Source organism: Peromyscus leucopus, chromosome 5 (assembly GCF_004664715.2).
Source record: "Peromyscus leucopus breed LL Stock chromosome 5, UCI_PerLeu_2.1, whole genome shotgun sequence".
In the NCBI taxonomy this organism is placed as follows: domain Eukaryota; kingdom Metazoa; phylum Chordata; class Mammalia; order Rodentia; family Cricetidae; genus Peromyscus; species Peromyscus leucopus.
The window spans coordinates 135,584,853-135,597,724 of NC_051067.1; positions in this window are offsets into that span (position 1 = coordinate 135,584,853).

Sequence of the window (12,872 nt, forward strand, 5' to 3'; positions counted from 1 at the left end):
CCGAGCCCTGTGTGGTAACCAAGCAGCGGGGGCCCGCGAGGTTCTAGAAGTCGTCAAAGAACTCTGCTGCATAAAAGGATCGATCCCTGGCTCAGATATGCTGACCGCATTCGATGTTAGGACAGGAGGTGACTTCCGGGAGACATTCCACTGATCCCTGTTTATTTGGGCACATGGATGTCTGGAGGGACTGAAGCGCACATCTTCACGCACCCTTCTGCTAGCCTTAGGACTGGGTCAAGGAAAGGACTGACTGCTGGCACCTAGTCCAAAAAGGCAAGAACAGGCCACACTCAATGGATGCTTGGACCTAGATAAGCTTCGCTGTTAGTACTAATCCCAGAAAAGCACTAGTTGTCTTATAAAATGATTACAAGAGCAATAGATAAGCAGTTAAAGACTCAGTATTGATCAATGTATTTTGAAGGTGCCGGGATAATGCATGCGTTCATAGCCTGAAGCACAGGGAAGTTCCTAGTTATCAAGGCTCAGTTAGACCCCAGATTAAAATAGAAAAATCTATTGAAGATGAAAAAGTGTATTAAATGGTGTCTTTTGTGTAAAAGATTTACAATTTAGAAAATTTTTCCACAAAGTACCTTGTGGAAAAAACAACAGCAAAGCTCTGGCATGCATCCAGAAAAAGAAATGTAATGCAATGATTAGTTTAACAAAGCAAGAGTATTGCAGAAGGGTGTGGTGAAAGATAAGTCCTAAAAGATGTGGGGAAAGATACTGAGAAAATGCCAAGTAGGTCTGAGCCTAATTGAGTTGATAAGGATCTATAGTAAAGATACATCTGTGCTGGTGGAGAAATTGTCTATCCACAAAGGAGGAAAAAAAATCACCTGCCATTACTCACAAAAATCAACTCCAGATGGAGAAGTTGTAAGTGGGAAAGGTGAAATACTAGACTTTGGTAGGTAAATAGAGGTGTATATGTGTGTTCCTAACTTTGATGGTCAGATGTGTTCATAAAACCAGTCTTAGGAACATCATAAAACATTTAAACCGGGTTTATGAACATCATAAAACATTAAAAAATGAATTATTATTGAAAACTGAATGGGTTGGTCCATGTTAAACTTTAATACTTCTGGTAGATTGTCACTTATTTTAACCATTTTGTGAAGCTCTTAGGTAATGTCCGGTAGAGGTGGAAAGCTACATATTCTGTAATCTACCACTTCTCATATGTAAGTATATGCCTACTGTGTAGACTCACTATGATTTACCACCCTTCCACCCACACACATATGCTTGAAGCTTTGTCCTCAGTGAGACCATGATGAGATGGAAAATTTAGAAGGTAGAGCCTAATGGAAAATAAGTAGGTCGGACTCCACCCTTATAAATAGGCAAATGCTATCACAGATGCGTGGATCTGGTCTGGTAGGAGCAGATAGTTCTCTTGAAGGGGAGTGTGTTATATATGGAACAAGACTAGCCCCTTTTGGGTCTCTTGCTTCCTCTTGTCTGCCTAATGTAAACTCCCTCACATCCATATGTGTCCTTGTTAACTGTGATGGCACTGGCCATGAGGCTCTCACCAGAGATCGACAAATGCTAGTTCCTGTTAGAATGGAGACCTACCCTTTAAGATACTGTTCACACTAAGAAACCAGATCTGACAGCCTGAAGAAATCAGACCATGAACCCTGTTGCTCTCTCCCCAGGACAAGGAGTCAAGAAGTTGCCACTGTCTGTGTTCCTAACCACAACCTGGCTCCTCCAGGTGCTTTGTCACATGTATAATCCCAGATTAAATCAAGTGATGTGTAAGTTCCTACCGGCCATCGAAAATTTATTTGGAAAAAAAAAAAAGCTAGATGTGGTACACACCTTTAATCTCAGCACTCAAGAGGCAGAGGCAGGTGGATCTCTGGGAGTTCAAGGCCAGCTGAGGTTACACAATGAGATGCTATGGATTTGGATGTGTGTGCATGTGCATGTATATTTTAAATATGAAAGCCACATATTTTCCTTTGTTCAGTAGATTTCTCTGAAAGCTCCCTCTGGCCTCCCCTGCCATCGTGTTTCAACAGCTCTCTCTCTTCTCTGACTTTAAGCTGTCACTCTTAATGAAGCACCTGTCCAGGATTTAAAGAGAATCCTCTCACTTTATGGCCTGTTATGCTGTCATTTGGTGACTTGTCTGGAACTTACAGAGATCTGCCTCCCAAGTACCAAGATTAAAAGCATGTACCACCGCTTCCATGGTGATTTTATATCCCATCAAGTTGGCAATTAAGACTAACCATCACACGATCTCATGAAATTCAAAAGCTTCTAGAGACACGAGAAACTGTTAATCAAGTGAAGCAACAGCTTACTGAGTAGGAAAAAAATCTTTACTAGTTATGCACTTGTCAAAGTACTAAAACCTAAAATACATTTTTTTAAAGCTACACAGAGAAACCCTGTCTTGAAAAACCAAAAAAAAAAAAAAATTCAAAAATATATACAACAACAAAAATCAAACAACTTGGTTAATAAAATAGTTCTCAGAAGATGAAACACGAATAGCTAATAAATGCATTAAATATTCAACCCCGCTATCTATCAGAGAAAAATGAATTAAAACTACATTGATATGCCATCTCACCTCAAATGACAGTCTTAAAGAAATAACAAATGCTAAGTGAGATATGGGCAAAAAGGAACTCAGAGGCTGTTGACTGGAGTGTAAACTAGTCCATCTACTACATAGATCAATGTGGAAGTTTTTCAAAAAAAATAGGGGCTATTTAAAAATCTCAGTGGGGACTTGCAGGCCAGCAGGCAAGATTCCTGCAGGCAGGCCTGACCACCACCACCACCCCACATCGGACCCTGTAACCTACAAGCCCCATTCCATCCCCCAAACCCACTCATCCCCAAGACTGAAGCTGCTACCAGAGACACAAACAACTCCATTGCTAATTGGACTAAGAGGTGAGTGGTTGTTCTCCACAGCCAGTCAGTCCAGTCTCTGGGCTCTAGGCCTGGAGGCACAACCTGTTCCCCACCATCACCACCAATTGCAGTCCCAGTTGCAGGCCAGCAAGCAAGACTCCTGTGGACAGGCCTTACCACCAATGGACCCTGCAATCTACAAGTCCCACTCCATCCCCCAACCCAACCCATCCCCTGAGATCCCAGCAGCTCCCCGAGACACAAACAGCACCAGTGCCCATTGGACCAAAAGTGTCTCACTGAGACACAGACACGGCTAACACCAATTGGAGGTAGATATGGGTAGAAGCCAGTGCAAGAATACATTCAATAACATAAAGAACAGTATGGCACCACCAGAACCTATCAGTTCTACAACAGCAAGACCTGAACATCCCAAGTAGAAGAAACAGATGAAAATGACCTTAAAAATGACTTTATGAAGATGATAGAAGCCTTTAAAGAGGAAAAATTTCCTTAAAGAAATCAAGGAAAGCCGGAGGTGGTGGCGCACGCCTTTAGTCCCAGCGCTTGGGAGGCAGAGGCAGGTGGATCTCTGTGAGTTCAAGGCCAGCCTGGTCTACAGAGTGAGCTCCAGGAATGGCGCAAAGCTACACAGAGAAATCCTGTCTCGAAAAACAAAACAAAACACAACAACAACAACAAAAACCAAACAAACAAAAAAGAAATCAAGGAAAAGATGAACAAAAAATTGAAAGAAATCAATAAATCCCTTAAAGAAATGCAAGAAAAAGCAATCAAACAGGTGAAAGAAACAGTTAAAGACTTGAAAATTGAACTAAAGTCAATAAAGAAGACAAAAACCAAGGGAATGTTGGAAATGGAAAATCTGAGTAAACAAATAGGAACGACAGATGCAAGCATAACCAACAGCATGCAAGAGATGGAAGAGAGAATCTCTGGCATTGAAGATACAATAGAGGAAATAGATTCATCAATCAAAGAAAACATCAAAGCCAACAAAGTCATAACACAAAATGTCCAAGAAATTTGGGACACCATTAAAATACCAAACCTAAGAGTAATAGGGATAGATATCAGCTCAAAGGCACATAAAATATATTCAACAAAATCATAGAAGAAAACCTTCCAACCTGAAGAAGGAAATGTCTGTGAAGATACAAAAAGCTTACAGAACACCAAATAAACTGGACCCCCCCCAAAAGTCCCCTCACCACATAATAATCAAACCACTAAACATACAGAATGAAGAAAGAATATTAAGAGCAGCAAAGGAAAAAGGCCAAGTAACATACAAAGGCAGACCCATCAGAATAACACCCACCTTCTCAATAGAGACTCTGAAAGCCAGAAGGTCCTGGACAGGTATTATGCAGACACTAAGAGACCAAGGATGTCAGCCCAGACTACTATACCCAGCAAAATTTTCAATCACTATAGATGGAGTAAACAAGATATTCCATGACAAAACTAGATTAAACCATACCTATCCACAAATCCAGCCCTACAGAAAGCACTAGAAGGAAAAATCCAACCAGAGGAAGTTAGATGCACCTACAAAAACACAGGCAATAGATAATCCCACACCAACAAATCCCAAAGAAGGAAAACACACACACAATACCACCAAAAAAAAAAAAAAAACACAGGACTTAATAATCACTGGTCATTAAGATCCCTTAATATCAATGGACTCAATCTGCCTATAAAAAGAAACAGGCTAACAGAATGGATACAAAACCAGGATCCATCCTTCTGCTGCATATAAGAAACACACCTCAATTTCAAAGACAGACACTACCTCAGACTAAAGTGTTGGGAAAAGACTTTTGAATGAAATGGACATAAGAAGCAAGCTGGTAAAAAAATTAATTAATTAAAATAAAATAATAAAAATAAAGAAGCAAGCTGGTGTAGCTATCTTAATGTCTAGCAAAATAGGCTTCAACTCAAATCAATCAAAAGAGATTGTAAGCACATTATATATTCATCACAGAAAGAATCCATCAAGATGAAGTCTCAATTCTGAACATTTATACCCCAAATACAAGGGCACCCACATATATAAAAGAAACATTACACACATGTTTGCGTATAAATAATAAAGCACAAATCACACATCAAACCACACACACTAATAGACAGACTTCAACACCCCACTCCCATCAATGGACAGGTCTGCCAGACAGAAACTTAACAGAGAAATAAGGAAGTTAACAGATGCTATGACTCGAATGGACTTACTAGACATCTACAGAACATTCCACCCAAACACAACAGAATATAACTTCTTCTTAGCATCCCATGGAACCTTCTCTAAAATTGACCACATACTTAGTCACAAAGCAAATCTCAACAGACAGAAAACAAACATTGAAAAATCTCCCATATTTTATCAGACCACCATGGTTTAAAGTTAGAATTCAACAACAACACAAATTACAGAAAGCCTACAAACACATGGAAACTGAATAATGCCCAACTGAATCACCACTGGGTCAAAGAAGAAATAAGAAAGAAATTAAAGACTTCCTAGAATTCAATGAAAATGAATGTACTACATCCCCAAACTTATGGGACACCATGAAAGAGTGATAAGAAGAAAATTCATAGCACTAAATGCCCACATAAAGAAGCTGGAGAAATCTCACACTAGTGACTTAACATCACACCTGAAATCTCTAGAACAAAGAGAAGCAAACTCAGCCAGGAGGAATAGATGCCAGGAAATCAAACTGAGAGCTAAAATCAATAAAACAGAAACAAAGAGAACAACACAAAGAATCAATGAAATAAAGAGTTGGTTCTTTGAGAAAATCAACAAGACAGACAAACCCTTATCCAAACTAACCAAAAGGCAAAGAGTGAATATCCAAATTAACAAAATCAGAAACAAAAAGGGAGACATAACAAGAACAATGAAGAAATCCAGAGAATTATCAGGTCATACTTCAAAAACCTATACTCCACAAAACTGGAAAATCTAAAAGATATGGACAATTTTCTGGATAAGTACCACATACCCAAATTAAGTCAAGACCAGATAAGCAATTTAAATAGACCTGTGGAAATAGAAGCAGTCATCAAGAGTCTCCCAACCAAAAAATTCCCAGGGCCAGATAGATTCAGACCAGAATTCTACCAGAATTTCAAAGAAGAGCTAATATCAATATTCCTCAAATGGTTCCACACAATAGAAACAGAAGAAACATTGCCAAACTTTTTTTTATGAGGCTACAGTTATCCTGATACCCAAACCACACAACGAAAGAGAATTACAGACCAATCTCCCTTATGAACATTGATGCAAAAATACTCAATGAAATATTGGCAAACCCAATGCAAGAACACATCAAAAAATTATTCACCATGACTAAGTAGGCTTCATCCCAGAGATGCAAGGATGGTCCAACATATAAAAGTCTGTCAATGTAATACACCATATAAACAAACTGAAAGAAAAAAAACACATGACTATCTCATTAGATGCTGAAAGGATGGTCCAACATATAAAAATCTGTCAATGTAATACACCATATAAACAAACTGAAAGAAAAAAAAAACACATGACCATCTCATTAGATGCTGAAAAAGCCTTTGACAAGATCCAACACCCATTCATGATAAAGGTCTTGGAGAGATCAGGGAAATAAGGAATATACCTAAACATAATAAAGTCCAATTACAGCAACCCAACAGACAACATCAAATTAAATGGAGAGAAACTCAAAGCAATTCCACTAAAATCAGGAACAAGACAAGGCTGTCCACTCTCCCCACATCTGTTCAATATAGTACTCAAAGTTCTAGCTAGAGCAATAAGACAACAAAAAGAGATCAAGGGGATACAAATTGGAACGGAAAGAAGTCAAACTTTCACTATTGGCAGGTGATATGATAGTATACATAAATGACCCCAAAAATTCTACCACAGAATCCATACAAACTGATAAATACCTTCAGTAATGTGGCAGGATACAAGATTAACTCAAAAAAAAAAAATAGTAGCCCTCCTATATACAAATGATAAATGGGCTGAGAAAGAAATCAGAGAAACATCATCACTCTTTACAATAGCCACAAATAATATAAAATTCCTTAGGGTAACTCTAACCAAGCAAGTGAAAGACCTGTATAACAAGGTCTTTTGAAGAAAGAAATTGAAGAAGATATCAGAAAATGGAAAGATCTCCCATGCAGTCTTACCAAAAGCAGATTCAATGCAATGTCCATCAAAATCCCGGACACAATTCTTCACAGACCTCAAAAGAACAATACTCAACTTCCTATGGAAAAACAAAAGACCTAGGACAGCTAAAACAATCCTGTACAATAAATTGACTTCTGAAGGTATCATCATTCTTGATTTCAAGCTCTGCTATAGAGCTATAGTAATAAAAACAGCTTGGTATTGGCATAAAAACTGACATGTGAACCAATGAAATTGAATTGAAGAGCCTGACATTAATCTGCACACCTATGAACACCTTATTTTTTTACAAAGAAGCCAAAACTGTACAATGGAAAAAAGAAAGCATCTTCAACAAATGGTTCTGGCATAACTGATGTCAACACATAGAAGATTGCAAATAGGTCCTTATCTATTGTTATGCACAAAACTCAAGTCCAAGTGGATCAAAGACCTCAACATAAATCCAGCTATACTGAACCTGATAAAAGAGAGAGTAGGAAGTAATCTTTAACACATTGGCACAGGAGACCACTTCCTAAATATAAAACCAGTAGCACAGACACTGAGAGCAACAATTAATAAATGAGACCCCCTAAAACTCAGAAGCTTCTGTAAGGCAAAGGACGTGGTCAATAAGACAAAATAACAGTCTACAGAATGGGAAAAGATCTTCACCAATCTCACATCTGTCAGAGGGCTGATCTGCAAAATATATAAAGAACTTAAGAAACTAGACATCAAAATACCAAACAATCCAATTTTTAAAATGGGATATAGATCTAAACAGTGAATTCTCAACTGCCCAAAAGACATTTAAGGAATTGCTCAATGTCTTTAGTCATCAGGGAAATGCAAATAAAAATGACTCTGAGATACCATCTTACACCTGTCAGAATGGCTAAGACAAAAACCACTGATGACAGCTTACATTGGAGAGGATGTGGAGGAGGGGAACTCTCCTCCACTGTTGGTGGAAGTGCAAATTTGTACAGCCACTTTGGAAATCAGTATGGTGACTTCTCAGAAAACTGGGAATCAATCTACCTCAAGACCCAATGATACCACTCTTGGGTATATACCCACGGCATACCCAGCTATACCACAAGGACACTTGCTCTACAATGTTCAGAGCAGCATTATTCATAATATCATAATAGCCAGAACCTGGAAACAACCTAGATGCCCCTCGACCAAAGAATGAATGAAGACAATGTGGTTCATACATAGAATAGATTATTACTCACCTGTAAAAAAAAATGATGACATCATGAAATTTGTAGGCAAATGGATGCAACTAGAAAATATTATCCTGGGTGAGGTACCCCAGACTCAGAAAGACAAGCATGGTCTTTATTCACTCATAAGTGGATATAAGCAAAGGATAACTAGACTACAATCCACAGCTTCAGAGAAGCTAGGAAACAAGGATGACCCTAAGAGGGATGCATGTATCACCTTGGCAGGGGGAAATAGATGAGATCTCCATGAGTAAACTGAGGACAAGGTGGGGGGCAATAGAGTGGAGAGAATGGAGGATGAGAACTTGAGGGAACAGCATGGTCGAGCTGGGAGAGGGACGGAGTAGAAGAGTAATGAAAGACATATCTTGATAGAGGTAGACATTGTGGGGTTAGGGAGAAACCTGGTGCTAGGAAAATTCCAGGAATTCACAAAAACAACCCCAGATTAGACTACTAGTAATAGTGGAGAGGATGCCGGAACTGGCCTACTCCTGTAATCAGATTGGTGAATACCCTATCATCATAGAGCCTTCATCCACTAACTGGTGGAAGCAGATGAGATCCACAGCCAAGCACAAGGCTGAGCTCTGGGAGTCCAGTTAAAGACAGGGATGAGGAATTACATGAGTGAAATGGGGTGTGTGTGTCAAGATCATGACAGGGAAATCTACAGAGACAACTGAACCAAGCTCATAGGAACTCATGAACTATAGACAGACAGCTGTGGAGCCTGTATGGGACCAAACTGGGCCCTCTACGTATGGGAGACAGTGTGTAGCTTGGTCTGTTTGAGGGGCTCCTGGCAGTAGGATCAGGATCTACCCCTGGTGCATGAGCTAGCTTTCTGGAACCCATTACCTATGGTGGGACGCCTTACTCAGACTTAATGCAGTGGGGAGGGGTTTGGTCTTGCCTCTACTGAATGTACCAAGCTTTGCTGACTCCCCATGGGAACCCTTAACCTTTTGGAGGAGGGAGTGGGGAATAGGTTGGGGGTTGGGGGGAGGAAGCTGGAGGGGAACAGAAAGAGGGATGAGAGAGGGATCTGTGGTTGGTATATAAAATGAAAAACAATTTCTTAAAAAATCTCAGTGGGTAAATGTAGCTATCACCAAGTAAACCTGAGTTTAATTCCTAGGACCCACATGTTGAAAGGAGAGAATCAACTCACTCAAATTATCTTTTGACCACTTATGCACTGTGGCATAGGCATGTTCAACTCCACACAGACAGAATAAATGTAACAACAAATAATTTAAAACTAGTTTAAAGATAGATCTACCATAAACTAGCTATAGCACTCCTGGATATTTACCCAAGAGACTCCAAGTCAACATATTACAGAAATGATTGCATATTGATATTTATTGCAGCACTGTTCACAATAGGTACATTGTGTAACCAACCTAGCTATGGAGCAACAAAAGAAAATACAGAAAAGGTGGTGTACATACACAACTGATTTTTTTCAGCCGTAAAGGACAAAGATGTCATTTGCAGGAAAAATGGATGCAACTAGAGATAATCATTTAAGTGAACTGAGCCAGTCAGAAAAACAAATATTGTATATTTTCTCTCAGGTATGGTTTCTAATCTTTATAAAGATACACAGTCATTAATGTATATGTGGTATGAAGTAGAAATCTTCTAGAGCAACCAAGAGAACTTAAGAGATGAGGAGGGGAAATGGAAGGATTGAGACTAGGATGAGGGATACATTCAACATGCAATGTATACTGTTTATCCCACTGGGCAAGAATAAGACCATTACTACAATTTTGGACCCAAATTTGAAGCAAGATTTAATTAAATAATGGTCAGAACAATAGACACTGACCAGATCCATGCTCAAGTTCCTAGCGAGAGGCCACAAATTATGTTAGTCAGGTGTTTATTAAAGGCAAAACCCACAAGGCTATGTTTCTCCTGGCTTCTTTCAATGGGGGCAAACATACATCCTGACATACTTCCTGCCTATGTGTGATCAAGCACGTCCCTGTGCAGTTGGGGCAATCAACCCTGTTTACAGAAGTGAAAACGCCTAGCTTGTGATCTTACATAAACAGCCCCAGCATTCCAGAAACTGATCTGTCCTTGGGCAAATGGGGCTAGCAGGTTAGAGATATTTTTCTTTTATTGATCTCTTAAGCACAATAATTTAAACTTAAAACATAACTTTAGCCTTTAAAATACTTGTAGAAAACTGTCCTTCTGTAACACAGAACTGTGAACTACCACTGACTCAGAGTCTACAAATCTACTGTACATAATCTATAATATTTAGTGCTATTGGTATCCAAGGCCTCCCATATTCCTAGGTAATTGAACCACTCCCTTATACCACCCCTCTTGACAAAACACATGGCTATTTACTATTTCTCAAAAATGCCCTACTTGTTCACCTCTCTGTGTCTCTGCCCATGTCTCTTTTTCTTAAATGAAAATGGCCCCCACAGGCTCATATGTTTGAATTCTTGTTCCCCAGTTGGTAGAACTAACTGATTAGGAAGGATTAGGTGGTGCAATCTTGCTGGAGGAAGTGTGTCACTAGGGGCAGGCTTTGAGGTTTCGAAAGACTCACGCCATTCTCTCTGTGCTCTTTGCCTCTTACTGACCATGTAAGATGTGAGCTCTCAGCTGTTCCTGTTGCCATTATTGGAATTACTCAAATGCCCTTTACTGTTACCTGACTATTTTTGATACACTGTTTTCTCTCTCCTAAGTAGTATATGCTTAATGTTTGTAATGGATATCTTTGAATGCACAGTCACCAGGGAGTGGAACTGTTTAGAGAATTAGGTATGGCCTTGTTCGAGGAGGTGTGTAACTGGGGGTGGGCTGTGAGATTTCAAAAGCCCATACAGGGCCCAGTCTCTCTCTCTCTCTCTCTCTCTCTCTCTCTCTCTCTCTCTCTCTCTCTCTCTCTCTCTCTCTCTCTCTCTCTCTCTCTCTCTCACTCCTACCTGTAAATCAGAATAATTCTCAGCTACTTCTTTAGCATCATGCCTGCCTGGCTGCCTGGCTGCCAGCTGCCATGTTCTGCACCATGATGATAATGGACTTGCCTCTGAAACTTGCCCCCAAATAAATACTTTATAAGAGTTGCCTTGGTTATGATGTCTCTTCACAGCAATAGAACAGTGACTAAGATAGAAGGTGGTAACAGGAAGTGGTGTATCGCTGTGATAGACCTGTCCATACTGTTTATTTAAAGAATATGGAAGACTTCAGGACTTTGGACTAGAAAACCAATTGAATACTGCAAACAGGGCTTCATGGTCCATAACAATAGGTGCATACAAAATAGTGGTGCTAAGGGCCATGTGAACTGTGAGGGCTCAGCTCCAGAGTTTCAGAGGGGAAGAATATTATCTGTTGACCTGGAGACCATTCTTGTGTTATTTTGGTGAAGAATGTGGTTGCTTTTTACCCTTGCCCTAAAAATCTGCCTAATGCTAAATTGAAGAGTTTTGGATTAATGGCATTGGTAGAAGAGATTTAAAGATGCCCTAGTATTGACTGTATCATGTGGTTATTATGGATCACTCTTATGCAGGTCTACAGTGTGTGATGGCTAAGAAAACACTGATCTGTACCAGGTACCCTTCTTAGTAGCTGTTGACCTTTGCCCTGAATTCCTAAAAGATGGACTCCTAGCAACCTGCACCCTCCCCAGAATGATATGACTGCTGTGAGGTAACCACTTGTTCTGGCTTTGGTAAACCTGCTTATCTCTGTGTCACCAAGGAGGAGATAGCTCCCTTATCACTGTTTAACAGGGAGAGAGAAGCACAGCTCCTTACAGCTGAGAGGTGGGAAGCAGTTTCTCAAGGTGGTGCAAATTCCACCTTTAAAAAACCCTTTGACTAGTTCCTTCTGGGTGCCATGCCTTCAATTTGGCTTTAAGGCTGTTGCCCTGTTAACAGTAATAATAAACATATTGAATTATAATGTGGATTGAGTCTGTGGTCCTTTCTCATAGTCCATAACAAATGAAAAAGAGCAAGCAGGGCAAAAAGAAATACAAAAATGTACAGTTTGAGGAGAAAGGGAACACCAAGAAAAATTTTTAATTTTGAGCCAAGTCCAGTGCTCAAGGACATACAAAGTTTAAAGAAAAGCCTGATGCTAAATGGAATAAAGGGAGTGCTAACCTCAGGGCAAGACCCCATTTAGCTAAGCTTCCAACTTGGGAGCAGGAAATAAAGGAAAGCTCAAGCAGTGAAAGAAACCATTAACAACAGAAAGCTGTTGCAAGTTTAATCCAAGGAGAAGGTGAAGTAACAGCACCAGCAAGCAGCAAAGCTTGCTGCTTTTGAGTTGAAGATACAAAAAAGGGGTTGTTGACTCTCCCTCTACAGCTAAGGAAAGCCATGGAGGCCAGGTGTGTGTTAGAGGCCACTGGGAGAAGCTGTGAGTGTAAAGTCTGCATTGCGTTCTAGACCCCAAGATGTCAGAGATGCCAGAGGCTTTGGATACCTGCCAAGGAGAGCTGAAGACTGGTTGACGAACCAGCCCTAGAG